This window comes from Etheostoma spectabile, chromosome 8 (genome assembly GCF_008692095.1).
Source record: "Etheostoma spectabile isolate EspeVRDwgs_2016 chromosome 8, UIUC_Espe_1.0, whole genome shotgun sequence".
NCBI classification, from domain to species: domain Eukaryota; kingdom Metazoa; phylum Chordata; class Actinopteri; order Perciformes; family Percidae; genus Etheostoma; species Etheostoma spectabile.
The window spans coordinates 10,701,362-10,722,032 of record NC_045740.1 but is presented as its reverse complement, the minus strand read 5'-3'; the positions used below and the strand labels follow the sequence as shown (position 1 = coordinate 10,722,032).

General features: G+C 38.3%; 1 long non-coding RNA gene across 1 annotated transcript; it reads right to left on the bottom strand.

The window, feature by feature from the left end:
• Positions 1 to 8,746: 8,746 nt before the first annotated feature.
• Positions 8,747 to 20,015, bottom strand: LOC116694727 (uncharacterized). Its single transcript, XR_004333252.1, has 4 exons — positions 20,003 to 20,015; positions 19,763 to 19,768; positions 16,758 to 16,762; positions 8,747 to 8,931 (listed from the first exon to the last, which is right to left on the bottom strand). It is a non-coding gene; the product is annotated as an uncharacterized LOC116694727 (long non-coding RNA).
• Positions 20,016 to 20,671: the final 656 nt, after the last annotated feature.

The following is a 20,671-nucleotide window of genomic DNA, read 5'->3' as shown; positions in this document are numbered from 1 at the left end:
GATCTTCTTCAGAAGTAGACAGCACATCAGGGTTTGGCTTGTCTGACACCATGGATGATTCAAACACTGCATCAGGGAAAATATCTCTGTTGTAAGGAAAAATCCCTGTGGACCTGAATCCAGAAGAGATATTCCGTGGTGTCATTGCCGACATGAAAGCCTCAATCACTCATACAGGGATGTGGTATATGTTGGCTGATTTGCCTCGGTTACATCTCATCCAACCATCAAAATTTTGTTGTAAAAGGTCTTGAATGGACCATAGACACTCTTGTCAAGAGGCTGCAGGCGATGTTTTGACTTTCTTTGCCTCCTTCTTCTTTATGTACCTCCGCAGTGTTGACCTGTCAATATTTCTGTCCTTCGCCACTAATCTGATGGATTAAAAAAAAAATAAAACTTGAGATCTTGCAAAGCAAAGTCAAGATCTTATAAAAGTATAGACAGTGTTTGTCCTGTTTTTGTTTAGTTTTTTTCCTCCATGTCACTTCCGGGGCTCTGTAAAAAAACAAAAAACAACTGTAGTTGCCCAGATGAGATGAAAAATGAAAGGAGCTTTGGGTGTGCTTGCCATAGTTGTTTGTTTGTTTTCCTCACTTTTGTTTCCAAACTAAAAACAACCTCCGCTTTCAGCGGCATCGGCTGTTGTTTGTGACACACCGCACAGACTAGGCCGACGGTTGGTCGCCGTTGACCCAATAAGGACCGACGGCCGACCGTCTGCTTGGTGTGTCAGGGCCTTACGATTACAGTAGGCAGAGCCTGTACCAATTATGCACAGAAAGTGATAATAGGTTACATATTCCATATTACAGTTGGCCCTTTTCACTGTTGAATTGTCATAGCAGAAAAAGCGCATATATTACTAATACATTAATTTTATTATTTACACCTGTGCTTCCCCTACTGTGACATGTCGAAATGACAACTCATATTCATTATATAAAGTGATACTACCACTACTACTATTACAACTACTAAGTTTTGATATGCAAAATCTGAAACCCTCAACTACGTTTTTTACTTTGTTTTGGAATGCCATCCATGACCATAGATAAATGACATACTGTTGAGCTACACAGCCTCATCAGATGTGCAATATGGATTTATTATTCATTATTATTAATATCTCAAGGGAATTATGTTGAAAGTGCACCCTCAATTTAATGTCTAACTGGTTCAGGGACTGAACGGTGTGGTAGGCATGACAATGCAAATATTGTGTTAAAAATTCTGTTTTGGTTCAGAATTGAACAATTGGACAGTCCGAGCAGGCCCTTTTTCCTCGGGCTATTATTGGGCTATTATCGTGGTTTCATCCTTATTTAAAAGCTCAGCTATAGTTGGAGCCAAAGGTTCAACCTAAGCATAAATCTGTTAGTGAGATAATTTTCATTCTCACTGGAGATGAAAATAAATTGCTAGAGGCTTGAATTATTTTTGCTAAGCTCACTGTCATCAGGCATGGGCATGGCTGTATGTACAAATAAATCATTTAGAGTTTTTTTCCTCCGCTGAGATATTAATTTAACCAATCCTACACCTAATTAGACAGGAAGGAAGGAAAGGAAAGAAGGAAAACAGTTCAGGAGTTAAGTACATGAAGCCTGGCTTGATTCACAAGTGTTTACTAACTGAAACTTGTGATTGTCCAGGTAAAATGTCTGAATAAAGTCCCTGTGTGATGTAGTTTTCAGTTTTAAAATTAATGCAATGTTTTATCAGTGGGTTTTGCCTAAGTGTGCTTCGTAATATATTTTCACTCAGTGATTGACTTAATGTTGAGCTGCAAACTTTTCTAACCATCTATCACTGTACTGCACATTAATAAAGGGAAATTCATCTGTACTAATTTGCCATACTCATTTTCTAAGTGACATTAAACGTTAGGATGAGCAGCTCTGCCAGTGAAGGACAAACAACAGAAGACAAGCGAACAGAAGAGCAAGATGGTGTTAACAGCTGTTTGTTTTGCCGCAGAGTTGAATGATGAATTAATGTGTAGCTACAACAAACAGCGGAGCACCTCAGTATTATTGTAACATCTAAACAGGTACACACGACTAAACTGTGACGGAACTAATCTCATCAATATCCATGAAAAAAATACACACAAATGTGATTTGATATTGGGAGTGTATAACAAAGTCTACACTAGAAGTTTTACAGCATCATGCTTAATGTAAATGTAATATATCATCATTTAATTGTAATTGTGTCTATAAACTATAGCTTAACACTATATCCCTGTTTTTGTCTCTGTCACTGAAGTTGACCGCATTAACTGCAGTAAAAAAAATGAAAAAACAACAACTTTGGTGTGGTAGGAAGAGGTACTTATCCATTAGCCATCTAATTTGTGGCTTCTTTTCTCTTGAAGATTGCTGGTTTCTACAAATTGTCTGAATTGGCTTCATGCTGCAACATGAAGGAACAGCAATCATCTAAAAGTGGATTGTTTGCTCATTCTTTCGAAATCTTTTGGGAACCGTTGAAACACAATGAAAGCTATTTGCCCTGTATTGACTCCTATGTTCAGCTCAATAGCTCTGGATGATGACAGTGCACACTGAATGGTCCTCTATTGCTCTTTAGTTTCCCCAGGGAAGAGGCGTTGGGGCTGACATAACAACATATTAGGCTTTTTTTAAGGTATTGATTTGCCAACCCTGTTTACTTTTAAACACACCACAGCAGCCCAAATGAACCAAGAAGAAAACCAGAAAAACACCACCTAAGAAAAAGTCAAATATAACATGAGAAGGAAAATCTGACATCTCATTGACAAAAATATCATCCAATAATGCGTTCTTTTAAAACATATTTTGTCCACAAAGTATTTAAAGTATTTTGCGACCAGTAAGAGATGCTTTAAAGATCTTTATGTTTTGGTACTCTGAAGGGACAAAAGCAGAAATAACTCAATGACATATTAAAAACATAATGAATTGCAAAACTTTGTATTTACTGTACCCTCTCAAGGTTTGGTAGTAAATCCCCCATAGCTAATTAAAAATGGAGACTTCTTCTGTTCTTCCGCTGTATGTATGAAATATTAAGATAAGACGGATGTTAAGCTAGCCTTCCTCAAGTCAATGTTTTAAATTGAATGTTGAAATACAACTGTTCAATATGTTTGCAGTAGTTCTGATCTGACCAGCAATTAATCAAAACGCATACTTTTTTTTTTTTTTACACATGTTATTGAACTCCTAGTATACATAAAGTATAGCTAGATCACAGGCAGGTTCTCTGTCCATAACTTGCATGTACATAGAGGATAAGGAGGTGATTAATTTTTTTGTTGGAGCAGACGATGCAAGAACATTTTCTGTGTGAACAGTCCATAAAGTTTTATCTTATCTTACATCACCTATGAAGTGCATTAGTTTATTATTTCTCTGGGATAAAACAAACTTGATGATGTATTTTATATAATTACTTAAAGTGCCTGTTAGTGCCTGCTGTTTCCCATGTGAACAGCATTGAAGTAAATTCAGCCACATTAGGTGTAGCTGGCAGTGTGGATGACACATATTTTATATATAATAATACAGCAAATGTTGCCTGCATTGTTTTGAAAATTGTAACCACACTTGCGACCGCTTTATCGCCATTGCCCGGACTGTGACTTGAACAGGTTCCAGACGTGATGTAGGCTCGATTTGTCTCCACCGTAACTCTGCAGAGAAGGACAGATAAGCTTGCGCTTACGTACTCTCAGGTGCTGAAATTTAACATGATTGATTGTAACCTATATAAGGTACTCTGTAGTACCGAGATAATTCAAACGGTACCCTAAAAAGTGTGGTAATTATGATAATGTTCTTGGTGAAGGGATTAATAAAACCCTGAATTATTCAACACACACACACACACACACACACACACACACACACACACACACCACACACCACACACACACACACACACACACACACACACACACACACACACACACACACACACACACAACACACACACACACACACTTTGAGTGTCGGCATAACAGGCATCCGTTATGTTTGCGCTTGTGTCTCGCTTCGACACTTTGCCCCTCTGCCAGTGCACGATGACTGAGCTTGTATATCTTGAATGAAGTGAGTTTAGCACAGCTGTTCCTGTCATGCATCATTCCTCTGGTCACATCCTTCCTACTTGATCCATCTGCTTAAGGCCTGCATAGTGTATGTGTGTTTGTGTGTGTGTGTGTGTGTGTATGTGTGTGCATATGTAAAAGCTTGCATTTGTAATCCTCACCCTGCTACATCAGACCAGGTTTTCACATCAGCAATACCCAGAGGAAAAGGCTGAAGCTGCATATGCGTGTCCGTGTGCATGTTCCACTGATGGTTGCTTCTAAGTTTGAAAACTGATGGACTGTATTTTAAAGGGAGTGACAGTTTGAACAACCAAATACTAAGTTAAAAGCTGAGTAAACTGAATGGAGGGACATGGTGTTGGACTTAATGCACTCTGAGATTTTACATAATATTATATTTTAACACAAGTCAAAAGGCTACCAGACAGCTGGAAAATGTTCAGAAACAGGGGCAGATGAAAAGAGTGTTGTTAAAGAAGTTTAAGTGACTGAAGCAAATAGAGACTCCTAATGCTGCTCTGCAACATTAAAAATCACTGAATATATGCATAAGAAAAGAAAACTGTAAAATGCCGAAGTATAGGTTCTCATCTTTCATAAGGTTCACTTTGAAATAACATTAATTGTGTTGAGAGACAACCACAGTGCATTCAAGAACTGTGACTGTACAAAGGAAGAAAAGTCTCATCCAATTATAGCCTAATAAAGGTGTGAGAGACAGAATTATTGAAGAGCCATTAATTTAGGCCCATATTTATCAAGAATGTAAATATTTCTTTCTCAGGATATACTTTTGATATTAAGATATGTAAGAACTTACAACAAGATACATGAAGATACATGATTTCGTTGTTTCTTTCAGTTTTAGGTAATTGAGGAAAACAATGAGTATGTGGCAGAAAAAAAGTCTCCCCATCATTGTCATCTTCTATCTCCACCCTTGTCTTTTTTCTTTAAGCCCTGCCTTTTGTCTGCTTAATTCATTGTTGTACCAAAGCTGCACATAAATCATAGGCTAATTTGTTACAGGTTGGGAAGTTAAGACAAAGCTTTGTTTCAACAGTGAACAAAATCAAACAGAGTGAGTCCTTTTAACTAACCCATTTTTTTGTGTAAACCTCAAGATACATATTAACTTAAAACCAATTTTTTTTTTAAAAGGTTATGAAAAACACATTGTATTAAGTGTTAACAGCTCCAAGAAATTGTGCTGCCTGATCTGCCAAGATTCTGTTAACAGGGGCATTGTGTTTTGCTCTCTGTAACAATAGTGCATTTTTACACCTTGAAAAGATTATGTGAAGGTGCCACGACTACAAATAGTCAGCAGTATAACATCAAACTGGTGTAGTTGAAATTAAATGTGACAGGGTGGGGGGGGGGGGTTTCACATATTTGCCTTTAACTATAGCAATCTAGTTCACAAACACGGAAAAATTAGTCAAGTCATGTTTTCTTTGCATATTACGTCTCTCAGTGGGCTTTGCAGTCCTACACCAGCAGTATTTTTAAGTATTTAAATAGTTTTTAAATAGTTTCTCATATTATGCTCATTTTCAGGTAATAATTGTATTTAGTGGTTGGACCAGATTAGGTTTACATGGTTTAACTTTCAAAAAACACCATTGCTGCAGAGTGAGGCATCTTACTTCCGTTCCATCTTTGTTGGGAGTCGCACATGCGCAATAGCATTATAGTGTGTGTTACAAAGTGAAAAAAGATATATAACACAATAAAGGTTAAAAAAAAATACATAATTTGAGCACTTTAATGCTCTCTAAGAAAACATATGCCATTTAAGGGAAATTGAAGACACACGTTTGTAGCTGTAGATATTAAGAATTTTAGTTTACTGTAGATAGAATTAGTAGTTATTGGGGCTGCAGTTATCGATTATTATACTAATCGTGTATACATAAATATACAAAAGAGAGGTTTCCTTTTTAGAAAAAGCAGCGTTTGTATTGCATAAGTTGCATACAATAAGATGGATAGATGATTATATTTTTAAGCACTGGCCGCATGGACCACCAAACCCCTTATTCTGTTGGCAAAAGTACATCCAACCCAATCACTGGCATAGTCCGATGACTTATAATTTGTCCAAATTTCAAGATTCAAAGCAAACTAATTAACAGTTACACTACAAACCAACAGCTTCCATTTTAGCTTGTTTGTAAAACAACACTATTTGCAGAGTAGTATGCAGTAGTTATGTAAAACAACACCATTTGCAGAGTAGCATGCTGTAGTTATGTAAAACAACACTATTTGCAGAGTAGCATGCTGTAGTTATGTAAAACGCGCTGTGGACGAGAGCAGCAGACGTTAATGTTGTTTTGTGTCAGGTTTGCTCTGTGAAATAGTTGAGTGGACTGATGGTTTCTACTGAGATGATGTAGCATTGACGCCCTGCTATTGTGGTAAGCTAGTTTGATTTCACAATAAACACACTGAACACAGTTTTCGGTTTTAAAGCTTTAAGTGATCCTAAACTTTTTGTTGTTTTCTCTTGCCTTGCTCTTATCTTAGCCTCTCCCTATTTTTGCTCTCTTTCTTCGCCGTCAGTCTAGTGTCTACAGAAGCGTCAGCCCGTTGTGCGCTAATAATAATCACCCGTACGGAAACAGTGAGCGTTAGTTACATTGATTAAACGATGCTTTAAAGCAAAGAATTTTTAGGATTTTTAGTTATCTAATTATTCGAGTTACTCAAGTTAATCGAGGAATCGTTTCAGCCCTAGTAGTTATTTTTATGGATGGAAATAAACAAAACATCAAATTAACAGAGAGAAGTGTGTAAGTCATATCATCAATCCTATTCCATAACAGTTGTTCTGTGGCATAGACAATTTTCATTCTGCTTGATGTACCTCTCATCCTTCCTCTCCATCCTGTCTTTCTTCTGCATGCTCTCTGAGGCAATATCTTGACGTCACAACATTGCAGACGGACACACTTGCATACACATCTGGACCTTTGCAATTTTATAAGCCTGCTCACGCACACACTCACACGGACATATTACCACACATGCACATGCAGGCTCTCTCTCTCTAACACACAAATAATTTCACTTGCTCCTAACGTTCCCTGTGGCCTGTGATGGAACTGACACACTGTCTCATTTGATCATTGTGAAACCATTGTCTGACATCTTTAATGGAGATGGGGGCTTCGGGTTGGGAGGTTGAGGGGATGTAGTATATGAGCAGAATTAGATGGGAGAGAACAAGCGAGGAGAGATGAGGGATGGTCTAGACCAAAAGTGACCTCTGAGTCTGGAAGATTTCTCAATGAAGGAGGCAAGCTATGAGGATGACTGGGAGTAGGGACAGTGGCCTAATCTAACTGGATTATTTTCCAGGCATTTGATGGTCACATGTGCAGCTGTAATGTTTTCACACGGTCACACAAATACACACTCATCTCACCAAGCTTCATTGGTTTTATAGTTTTTTTTTCTCCATTTGCCTGCAGCTGGGAGATCACAAAAGATGAAACATGGCTTCAAGCTGTTCCCAAATCCAGTCACACATATGCACCTCCTAAGGCCTGTAATTTTGTGTGTTCTTGTGTGTAACAGTGCAGTGAGCAGTGTGTGTGTGTGTGTGTGTGTGTGTGTGTGTGTGTGTGTGGTGAGACAGAGCATTTGTGTGGGACACTATGCCCAATGTTCTGAAAATGATGTCAAGAACACTTGGCTGTGATGTGTTACCATGTTGACCAGAGCCCAGCTGTGGTGGGGATTTAACTGGTTGTCATCATGTTAATTAGTGTTGTCATGATAATTTGAGTCTCCATGGCGCCGGCCACAGATTGCATAACAGGCCCGCAGTCTTCAGGACACATCTGGAACCCCTGATTGCCTTACAATTAGAATAAATAGAAATGACACCGCCATCAGTCTTGAATTGCCATATATAAATAACATTTATACTGGCCCCTTGAGATATGAGGCCACCTTAGCATAACTTATCACATGTTTACACATGAGGGGTTCAGGTGTGTATTGATGTGTGTGTAGGTGTCTGTATATTAACTATGCGTTACACGTACACACTCTTAACTGGTTTAGATGGTTGGGCTCTGAACAGTTATTAGATGTAATGGCCAGCAAACACATTTAGCACTTTGTGCCTCCTACATACTGTTGCTAGAGTGTGTGAGTAGGAGATTGTGGTAATGTTTATTTTTTCCAATGTGAATTCTGTAAATTTTGTTGTTGTATGTTCTCAGGCAAATATTGTGAAACTTGCACGGGAAACTTCGACTGGTGTGACATTTACTTTTTTATGACAGAAATCAACGTCAATAATGTAATGTAAGCTGACTTCCCCTTCTCAAAGACTGCAGAGAAATATAATTTAAAACTTAAAACTATACTGTACAGGGTTACCAGATTTCCCGGAACTAAAACCGGGACACTTTACGTGTGACCGTAGTGCTCGTGCACGCACACGCTTTTTAATGTGAACATGTTCCAGCCCAGGTCAGACATAGACCGATGAGACACAATTTTGTCAACAGCACACATAGGCCTACTACTCACACCATAATGGGGTATCTCTGTTAATATTCACAAATTTTCTTGGTATGTAGCCTACATATATAAGACATTGACTGAGTTTCCAACCAACTTTATTTTTCAGAATTAAATCATTCTTTTGGAGAATGCACCCACTGAACTTGTGAAAACGTTTGTGAAAAGGTAGTTTTCATTGCGTAGCACTAAACAAATTATTTGGAACTGCTGCCACAGGCTTGAACTAAAGTTATGGTCACACTTTACGGTAAGGGTACATGAATTATGAATTCATGCATGAATTACTTCAATCCTTTTATATTGTATAAATCATCAGGAATTGACATTAGTTCATAGCCTCTCATTCACGACCTCATGTATGAACAACATATCAACTAAAGCATCAGGTAAGATGACGTAGGCTACATCATTATGCACAAGTTGTGTTCAAATCAGAGTTTGCACAGTGATGACAATTTCTTTTTCAGAAAAAGAAATAATCATGCTTAATAAATCATCATTCATAATGATGCCAACGTACGCAATAATACATAAATCATTAATTACATAATGCATAATACCACATACATCAATTAATTAGTGCATGAATTCATGATAATTCAATAGTTCATGCCCTTACCATAAATCATGATAATGTGCCCTTACCGTAAAGGGTTACCAGTGTTATTCTAACCAACAAAACAAAACACACACACACACACACACACACACACACACACACACACACACACACACACACACACACACATATATATACATACACACACACACACACACACACATTGTTAAAGTCATACAATGGACGCTTTATTAGTCTTTTACATGGGTTTAGTTAATGATTGGGCTATAATAAGACCACGTCGGCTATGTTATCGCTGACAACTGGGGCAGTTTCATAGTGATTGGCGTAAACCGGGACATTTTAGCATCCCGACAGGCTTTTGTCAGGACTCGGGACACGCAATTCAATATCGGGTCTGTCTGTCTCCCTAACTTTATATGGTCATAGGAACATTTTGGGCAGAAATCCATTATGTAGCTCAAATATTACGTGCTCTACTGTGCAAATGCACATGGTATTTCAAGCCCTGCTTGCCAGATACTGACATTGGAAAAAATATGCTTTTTGATCATATTTTAATAGAAAAATTTAATTCAAGGGTCTCTCCTGGGATTTAGTTTTCCATAGTTTGGTAATTTGCAAGAAAGACATTTGAAAAAAGATGACAAACATAGATGCAGCTGAGGCCAAGATATTCCAATTTTAAGTCCCCTCAACTTCCGAAACACTGGACCCTGCACTTCCCATAATGCATTATAATATCTTGATAGCTTATTTTGTGAGACCCTCCCTACATTTAAGTATTTTGGTAATTTCCTAAACTTGACCAAATTCTGTCCGGAGACACATAAGGCACTGTTCGATTTTTTTCACAGACTATGTAGTTTTCCTGATGACTAGTTTATTGTCTTTGACATGCAAAATTGGCAAAGCATCCCAATTGCAGTTCAAAGGGTAGGCTGATATTGAACCTACTGCAAATGTTATAGAAACTCTACTGAGTATTTCCTTACAGTTACAATTATCATTAGAAATCTCATTGTCTCCATACAAAATGGTCAAAACTTTGTTCTCCAAAATCACAGAAGACTTTTGAAAACATTTGCCTGTCCACCTAAATTTGTTGCAGACATTTTAGCTGTCATGTACAAGGTCTTGGGGCTTCAGGTGAGATTAGCTGTCATGCTACAGGGACCAGGTAAATAACGTCAGGACATTGTGTCACACATTCTGGATAGAAGAGAAGAAAAGGGAGATTTCTTTAATTCCCTCACCAAGGGGTCGATGATCCATCCACCCGTGTAATGAGGTCTGTTAGCCAAATGAGCAGCCCTTCGTGTGTGTGTGTGTGTGTGTGTGTGTGTGTGTGTGTGTGTGATAGCAATAGAGAGAAAAGAGCTCACACAAGTGCATGTAAGTGCATGCTAATTTTTCTGCTTGCAAGCGTACGTGCACGTTATGGCTGTCTTTTGTAACGTGCAGCCTGCACAGGTGTTCTTCACAGTCACTCGGGCAAAGCAATCAGCCTTGTTATGTCCATACATATACAGTGAATGTTTAACTTGTCACATGTAACTAAATATCTACAGCACTTTTCTAGAATAGATGGAGACATCATTAGACACAGCACTTTGCTGTCATGCGGAATGCGTGCTCTCATATGGAGCTATCAGCCGGAATCAAGTAGATTAAGTCAGACAAAACAATATGGCCATTTGTTTTTGCAAGAATGTACAGTGGTGCTCAAAAGTTTACATACACATGCTTAAGTTGACTAAAAAGAGGAATAAAAAAATCATGTTTTGGAAATTTATTTTAATACCTAAATTAAAAAATGAGGTAAAATCCAACCTTTAAGGACACCAATTTTCTTTGTGAATGAATAACGTATTGTAAATAAATAAATGTTCTTATTTAAATACAGGGGTCATAAGTATACATACCCTATGTTAAATTCCCATAGAGGCAGGCAGATTTTTATTATTAAAGGCCAGTTATTTCCTGGATTCAGGATATTATGCATCCTGATAAAGTTCCCTTGGCCTTTAGAATTAAAATAGCCCCACATCATCACATACTCTTCACCATGCTTAGAGATAGGCATGGTTTTATTTCAGTTAGACTAATACCTGGTTGATTTGCATTGAGAGATGATTTTATAGAAAGTATCCATGCCTATCTCTAAGCATGGTGAAGAGTATGTGAGGATGTGGGGCTATTTTAATTCTAAAGGCCAAGGGAACTTTATCAGGATGCATAATATCCTGAATCCAGGAAATAACTGGCCTTTAATAATAAAAATCTGCCTGCCTCTATGGGAATTTAACATAGGGGTATGTATACTTATGACCCCTGTATTTTAAATAAGAACATTTATTTATTTACTATACGTTATTCATTCACAAAGAAAATTGGTGTCCTTAAAGGTTGGATTTTACCTCATTTTTTAATTTAGGTATTAAAATAAATTTCCAAAACATGATTTTTTTATTCCTCTTTTTAGTCAACTTAAGCATGTGTATGTAAACTTTTGAGCACCACTGTACATATAAACATGAATATTTCTGTAGCTCTGAGTTTCCACGTCACAATTGTAGACCTGTAGGATGTAATACTGGATTCATGCCGCAGGCTGGATCCTGTGTTTTTGGAACATCCCACAGTAATACTGTGTTGACTTAAAAGCCCACTGCTACTTTAATTGCAAATAGTATTTTTGAAAAAGGGCATGAAGAATATGGTTTTATTTAGTGTGTATCAAAAAGCACATATAATGGTGATGATAATAATAATTATTACAATAACAATAATTATAACAATAATAATAAATAATAATAATACGTTATGTACATGCACTTTAATTGAAGGATGTTTTCAATGTTTTTCCAAGACGTGAAAAACAGATGAGGATGAAAAATCAAACATTTCCTATGAAATTGTCCTTTAAAGATAAATCCCATGGACATTATTTCTACTTAGAACAAGAAAATGCATGTGCAATCAGGAGCTTGTTATCTAAAGATAACAGACAAAACCAAAACACATTCTTAAAATGACTAGATCATGTTTTTCTTTGATTAAATATTTCTTTCTTTTCTTTTTTCTAGTTTAACAAAAAAATCCGGAACTGAATGAGTATGTAACTGATGTTTAACAGCCGTTATGTCTTTAAACAGTTATTTAAATGGTTGGACCTTTCACACATTTCAGAAGCAGCAGGGGATTCAGTGACACAATAGCATGCTGAGCAGTGCAGAAAAAAATCCTTAACTGGAAGCAGACAAGACATGAGAAAGCTTTAGAAATCATTATATATGGAATATGTCAAATGCTTACATTTTGCCTATTCATCATGTTAGACTACAAAGGCTGACATTTATTTTCCTGTGACTTGATCCATAAATACTGTTAACTTTCTGCAGCTCTTTTCAAGAGTATTATCCAGACCCAAGATTTGGATTGCTAACTGTCTCCTATCTCTGCTGCCAAAGATGGCCCTGCTTCCATCTCCCGTTGGACCTAATGCCACTTGGCTCTGTCCTCAACTCTCAAAAGTCTGCCTGTTTTAAATTTCTAATTGTACAAATGGTGAAGGAAGATGCTCACTGGTTAATGCCAGTAACATACTGTACTTGCTTGACTCACCCACCACCACCACGCACTTTGTACACACTGTACAGTTTACTCCCCCTAAAATAATTCATGATGTAGAACCACCGCATCCTGTGTTTTGGAAGATGGCGGCAAACATGGAAGCCGTGCAAAATGTTTATTTTGCCTTTTAAATTGGAATGATCGATTCTACCTCCCTAGATAGATTATTCTAACATTTAATTCACACAAATACATTTGTCAGTGCCATCCAGGTCAAATGCCTGTCAGATTAAAAATTATGCTGGGTATTTTGATAGTGTCTGAATATTATAATTGGTTTACGAGGGTGTTGGCACCACAGTGTACTAGGCCTTATTCAAAGAGTTATTTTTGAATACTTTGCCATCTTGACTGACATTAATTAGGGGAGACATCATCCTGCATTAAAATGTCACCACACAGCAGCACTAACACTTTGTGTTTGTTAGGGAGTGTGTGTTTGAGGTGTTGGAAAACAGGTGGCGGCATACATTAGTATAATCAACATACATTGTGTTTGAGTATGCATATGCATAGATGTGAATGTTACCTGCCTTGTATCAGTGTCTGACTCTCCTCTTTGTTTGGTCCATGTGCAGTTGTGTGTGTGTGTTTGTGTTTGGGTATTTTGTTGAGGTAAGCAGTTTGTTGTGAGACAGCAGCAGGGATGCTCACACCTACACTGAGTCCTAATGAGGATTTTACTAAACCCACAGAGTCTACTACTGTATATAACTATACCAGCCCCTGTGGAAAGCCTGACACTGCAACTACTGTGTGTGTGTGGGTGTGTGTGTGTGTGTGTGTGTGTGTGTGTGTGTGTGTGTGTGTGTGTGTGTGTGTGTGTGTGTGTGTGTGTGTGTGTGTGTGTGTGTGTGTGGTGTGTGTGTGTGTGTGTGTGTGTGTGTGTGTGTGTGTGTGTGTGTGTGTGTTGTGTGTTGCAAGCAAGAGTTATTGACACTTAAGAGGAAAAGGAGTGGAGACGGAAAATGAAAAGGAGGCTGAAGTGCAAGATAGGAGGGGATTAAAGGCAATGGAGAAGGGGAAGAAGTAGGACTGGTAGGGCAGTAGATTCTAGACAGAGGGGTTTATTAATATCCATTTGGGGGGTGGGGGGGAGACTGCACAGGGTCCACTAATGCTTCTCTTGGCATTGACACAGTTTGGCACCCTGTCTAAAAAAGACATTGTGCTCCGAGTAACCCTGAAAACGCCAAGAAGTGAACAGCCCAGAGTAAGAGGGAGAAAGACAGATTTTTTTTTTAAGCATTACAGTCCTGGATATCTAAATCTTGTATCTCAAATAGAGCCAAGTAAATCACTGCTAAACACTTCAGTTAACATCAATACAAGGAGTGTTGTTGTCTGGTACTGGAGGATGGGTGCAGTGTGGGTCCTAATATTAGTAGAAGTTTTACGTGTGTTTGATGGCTTCAATTGTATACACACCAACTAGTAGTGGCACAGAGTAAGCCAGAGGCATGGTGAAGTTAAAGACTGTAATTTGTAGGCAGCAAGAAGAGCATCTGGTCAGCCAATTACCATCTAATGGTTGCTCTTCATCCAGTGTTAACAATCTTCTTATCTGCACCCTGTCTGAGCACCACACACACAAACACTCGCTCACACTTTTAATCTTTGCTCGTGCCTTGCAGCTAGAGGAAGCGGCCTCCTCGCACCGTGTGCAATGTACTGTACAATGAACCCCTTCATTTCCCGATCAGTTGGAAGTAAAGATTCACATCCTTTATCTTTCACGTTCTCTCCAGCTTTTCTGTTAACCATGTCCTTACCTAACCCTCCCTCCTTTTCACAACATCTCCTTACCCTTTTTGTTATGTAACTGGGCAACTTGAGTCACTGCTCCATAGAAACTGCCTAAATAGAGACACTACACAGGGGAGGAGAAAAGAAGAGAAAGGGAGGGATGGAGAGGGAACAGATTGCTTGCAAACTAATGACTTATTCCAGAAGATCAAACGGGACAAACTAAACAGATAATTCCCAGCCAAAGATACTTAACATTGCATAGTCAGCCTCCTATTCCTTAGCTAATTCGCAAGGGGGGTAATTAAAAGAAAAGCTATGAAAAACACTCAAACTCAGGCACACATGCACACTGGCACACACACGCAGTCCTGCGTTGTGGGAGGCCTGCCACACGCGGCTTTGATAGCATGAGTCTTTTATCCCCTTGGCAGCCTATTGCCTGTGTTAAACGCATTTACAATGTCAATAAAAACCATTTCTAATCATTTGCCGAGCATTTGAATGTGCACTGCCCAAGGAGCGGTGCCTAACACATTTCCCTTGTCTTTCCTGCTACATCTCAGCTCTTTTTACATACACAAACGCATGGATGCATGTATGGGAACGCAATCGTGCACACTTTAAGATGCACATGTAACAAAATAGCAGGGAGAACAAATATAGATGCTGTAAAATCTGCCTCTAGATACAAGACTGCTCATTGTGTGTGTGCTGTTAATGTGTCTCGTGCCTTTTACAGAGACATGGATGGCGGTCTTTATTGCTAATTTAATCCATCCAAGGCTGATGGGGGTGTAATGGAGGTGGGAAAGCAAAGATAACAGTGGTGAGAAAGAAAAACAAACCTGTAACATATTGATATTTTCCCTCTTCACATACTCCTACACAAGAGATCTCGCACAGACAAGACAACAGAGCCACTCACACAGCCAAAGGCATACACAGGTGTACACTTTCCAACATGCATGTGCAGAAACACACATGTGCGGTCAAGCCATTTGTGGATCCACACCTCTGCCACTCTCAATGCTGTTGAATCGATCACCACATGGTGTGTAAACGCTGGATGAAAATTCATTCAAGTTCAAGCTGTTCTAATCCCGTGAAGGTGATCCCACACTGCATGGCTGCACCAGCTGCTCTGTGTGAGTGTGTCTGCATATGCATACTTCTGTTATACTGTATTTGTGCTAACACAACTCATAAAGAAAGTGGTCAGCATGTTGACTCACAGATATTTATAAAATTCTTGAATCGTAACCTAATGATTCAATACCTAATGATTCAAAAATATGATATTATGATGTAATCATATTTCCCAATCTGGTCTCTAGTAACTCACCATTATCTTCTGTATAATCCTCGATTCAGAGTCATTCAGAAAATTAGCAGATTATTAGGATTATCAGGTCGTTTCTCACTTGTTTCTTGGTAACTACTCACATTGTATTGTAAAGTGTTGGTGTTTGTGGTACAGTAGCGCCTCTTGAGTGTTGTTGCACTCGCTGTTCACAGTTGAGGAGGGGAAACAGTGAGACAGTGCTCTCCTAACAGGGGTCCTCTATGCCTGTGTTCAAAAGCCAAATAAAAACTCAGCAGGGGTGCAAATGGGTCTCAGTGACAGGTGTGTTGTGTGTGTGTGTGTGTGTGTGTGTGTGTGTGTGTGTGTGTGTGTGTGCATGAAGGGGAAGGAAAAGACAGGGAGGATGACACATTCTGAGGTATGCTATAACCTTTGAAAGGCTCAGAATTGTTCATGGTCTAGTGATCATAATGCCATGGCACATTTACTTAACCAGTCATTTCTATACCACCCATCTTTTCAACCCTGCTTGTTGAGGCAAACTGCAGCATACACACTATGCATTTGTGTGTGTGACCCATGCAGTTCGCTCATCTCAAAAGGACCTTTGGGGTATTCACAGTAGATGTTAGTGTAATGGGGTTTAAATGTTGTGGGGAGAAAAGTGGCTCCCATCAAATTAGCCCTCCATTCATTCCTGCTTAAAGCTGCAATAGCCATACTTGGTCTCCTTAGCAAGGATTGCCTCTCACTGCACAACCAAAGGCTCTGCATTGCTCCATGCAGAGCAGTCAACAATGACCATCTTCACATTACAGCAGCAGTGGTATGTAACCAAGTACATTCACTTTTAAATTCACAACCTTTTTATAGCCTTACTGTCCAGTAAAAATGAAATTTGGTTTGAATATGTTTTAATGGTAAACTGAAAGATTAACTGTTTCTTTGTGTGTTAAGATGTTCCTACTTCTTAAGATAAATAAACTACTATATATTTTACTTAAGTAAGGTTGTGAAAGCAGGGCTTATATTGGAGTACGTTCACAGTGCGGTATTGCTAAAGTACTTTCACTTTACTTAAGTAGAGGATCTGAACACTTCTTCCACTACTGCGTCACACACGCATATGGTTTCCAAGGTTCAAAGTAAGAGAGTCAAATAATGACATTCAACAGTAGACACATAGCATGCACAGTAGTAGTAATTCAAATATAGAACTTTGCATAAATCATCACTTTTTTTCATCCTCTTTGATGTTATCCAATGTCACAACATTTTAATGTTGAAAATACAGTACGTCCTGTGCTGATTATCAAACAGTTGACAGTGTCGCATATCAAACTGCCATCCCTGTGATAAGTTGACAACCCACTCGACTTCCTCCCCTGATTGGTTAGGGTTAGCTGCCCTGATTGTTTATAACCAAATTTACCTGCAAATCTAACAACATTCCCTTCAGTCTCAGCTGGATTTTGTGTTTAGCATGCTAAAACACTGAACAATGGTGGTAAGCAATATACCTTCAAAACATCCGAACATGCCATTGTCACTGAGGGCATGTTAGCGTGTTGACATCAGTATTTAGCTCAAAGCACTGCTGTGCTGATTCTAAGACTCTAAGTCTTATTTGGAAGTGTCATGTGTACTCTTATTGCTAATTAGAAATGAGTGAAAACAAGCCAACAATGGAAATCTCATCAACATTGACTTGACTAACCACTAATCTGTATGATCAGAAGATGCTATATATTATGTGTGCCCAAAATATGAATTGATATAATTTGTTCTGGCCTGTGCTGTCTCTTTCTCCTTCCTGCCTGTCTCACCCTGTAAAATGTTTTGTGCACCGTTATGAAAATGATTAAAAACCAAGTCAACACTGGCTTCAACATCTCCAACGCTTATTCAGCCTTACACCGTACTGTCGGCCCAAAGTTTTCTTGCCTAAGGCTCAGACTCCCACTACTCCCCCCCCCCTGGACCTGCGGAAGATATACAGTATATTGCAAATATACTTTAGGGAGACTGCTAGATGCTTTAGTGATTACTCATGTTACTCCTAGAAAACCAAGGATTCTGACCAATTAACATTAAGGATATACAGTACATTTTAATGCGCTTGTTTATGGCTTCCTAAAACTAGTACATTTAGTGTTGCACGACCAAAAATAGTTAAAACACAATTAATATTACTGTTAGTTAAATTAAGACATTGTGGTTCAGTGATAAACATGGAATATTCTTTACGGACAGATTTATGATGTACCTTTTTAGTCTTTTGTTCTACACTGAAATTTGTAATAAATACATCTTCTTGAGTGACCCAAGAAACCAACTAGTTAAATATGAATCAATAGAACCTTTAAGTGAAGGTCGCCATGGTGTAAACTACGTAAATAAACAGGCTTTGTGGGGTTATTGAAAGGGCTAACAAAAAATATGTGCAGCACAATAAAGTATGCATGCAGAGGAAGTGATACATTCTCACACACACACACACACTATCAATTATTATTACACATCATAGCTCATTTTATATACTGCAATTTTTAAAATGGTGTTAATGTTTCATTGTCTGTAATTGCCGCGGGTATCTTCATCATTGGTGTTGCCACAACACACTGTTATAACTGTGCCACAGCATATTTCACAGTAACACAGAAAAACACTGCATCAAGCTCTGTCTTTTTTCTCAGAAGAAGGGGAACGGTTCACTTTCTGTATCGACTACAGCTGGACTGAATGAACTGTAACAGTCTAGTTATTAAAATCAATAGCAATAACTACAATTCCTCAATTTCAGATTGGCTCTTGACTCAATCAATGGATATCAAATTACCCTGCCTCTAGAGCGCATAATCCCCATTACAAAGAGCGGGGTTAGGCCCGAATATAGATCAGTGTAGAACATGCAGAGTGCCTCTCATAATGAAGGAGCTCATGGAGAAATTTTACAACAAAAGTAGCTGCACTGTGCAGAAACATGCAGGGCATTTTTACAGAATACGATCATACAATCAGTGAGTCATTCAGACGTTCATATACACTAGTCTGATATGTGCAATAAGGTTAGAGATACTATACTTTAAGCTTGGGATTTGTTGTGATATACAAAAGTACGAATGTAGATGGTATGGATTTTTACCTTAAGGCTGGTTTATTTGTTTTATTTTAAGTTGGGATCGTCTTTCCTTTTTTGTGCTTTTTTTTTACAAATGCACATTTTGTTTTCTAAGTATCCAATAGCCTGGTCACTGGCATAACAGCTGTGTTAGTATTCATTGGGTTGAACATGATGCAGAAATTGGGCTAACTGCCTCTGGGGAGAGCAGCAGGTAAACACGTACACTCACATATTTGGGGATATTTTAAAGCCACGATGAAATGAAGTATCCGCTACACAATATTTTAGATGAGGCACGCGGAACACACTAAACTGCTGCAGGGGGTTATGGTGACAAATACTGTGCACTGGGTAGGAGGTCTGAGGTCTTTAGTCTGCATTTAAGCTATGTGATGACAGTCTACCTCTTACACTGCAATATGGTGCTAATTGTTACATAGCACCACGATATGTTTGCCAAAATACAAATCCTACAAATCAGTCTGGACTAAACTCGACAGCAATGCCTCTGTTCTGAGTCAGTGCAAAACAACAAAATTAGATGTGTAAAATGAGACGAGGATAAATACGGTGTCCTTGCTGTTTTCTTGGTTCCTTCTTTTCATCCTTGTTGTCTTATTTACTGCAACAATCAAGCCTCTTTTAAATTTTGTCACATTTTATTAATTAAGCGTTTTGTCTTTTAACGAACTTCTAACTCATAACACCTTAAATCTCGTGCACAGATTTCTAGTATACATAGGTGGCCATAATGGATCTCACTGTGTTTTGGCATTTAATTGACTGAAAGCCTTCTGTGACTTCTAATCCCTTTGTTTTAATGCCAAGGACACACGATCTTCCCTTCTAATTACCACAAACTCAACACATAAAATCACTCAAATATTCTAAATCCTCAGCGAAAGTAAGAACAAGAACAAAAGGATTTCCTTGAATAATTTAAATTAAAAATAAATGAAAGACGTGCATTACTTAAAAAAAAAATGTTTGGTATAAAAATGATTCATTCATTTGTTCATTCACTTATGTATTCATTCTGATCCTGCTTTGAATGGGAAACCAAGTAAAAACAGTCACTGTTTTTGAGAAGAACAAGAAACTACCTGATTGGTTGTTCAGTCAGTCAAATTTTCAAAAGTCTGATTAAAAACCTTTTGTTATGACACAGAAGACTGACCTAATTAGGTGTGCAAGACATTGGTTAAATAACTCCACCGTCAGACAAGTCAGACAAGGTAAAGTGATTCCATCATAAACAGTCAAATATAAGATGAGTGAAACATAAAGAGAAAGACAGAGCGCGTCATCATGATGACTCACCATCTTCAAAGATGTATGAAAGCTGCTTTTTTTGCAAAATGTGCCTTTTTATTGCTGTAGTTCCAATAATCTGCGCAATTCAAGGGTGACGATTAGTAATAAGTTTCTGTATTGTTAAATTCTCTTGTTTCCTAAGAAACTCGGCCCTGGGAGCTTGATGCAGACAAGCCCACATACAATATGAGTCTTTAGTGAATGGGCAATATTTGAATGAGTTAGGATTAAGAAAATGAGTTTCATTTTAAGATTACTGTTGGGTGTAAATCATTTATTCAGCTTCTGGAATGAAACCTGTGTGGTTGTGTGTGTGTG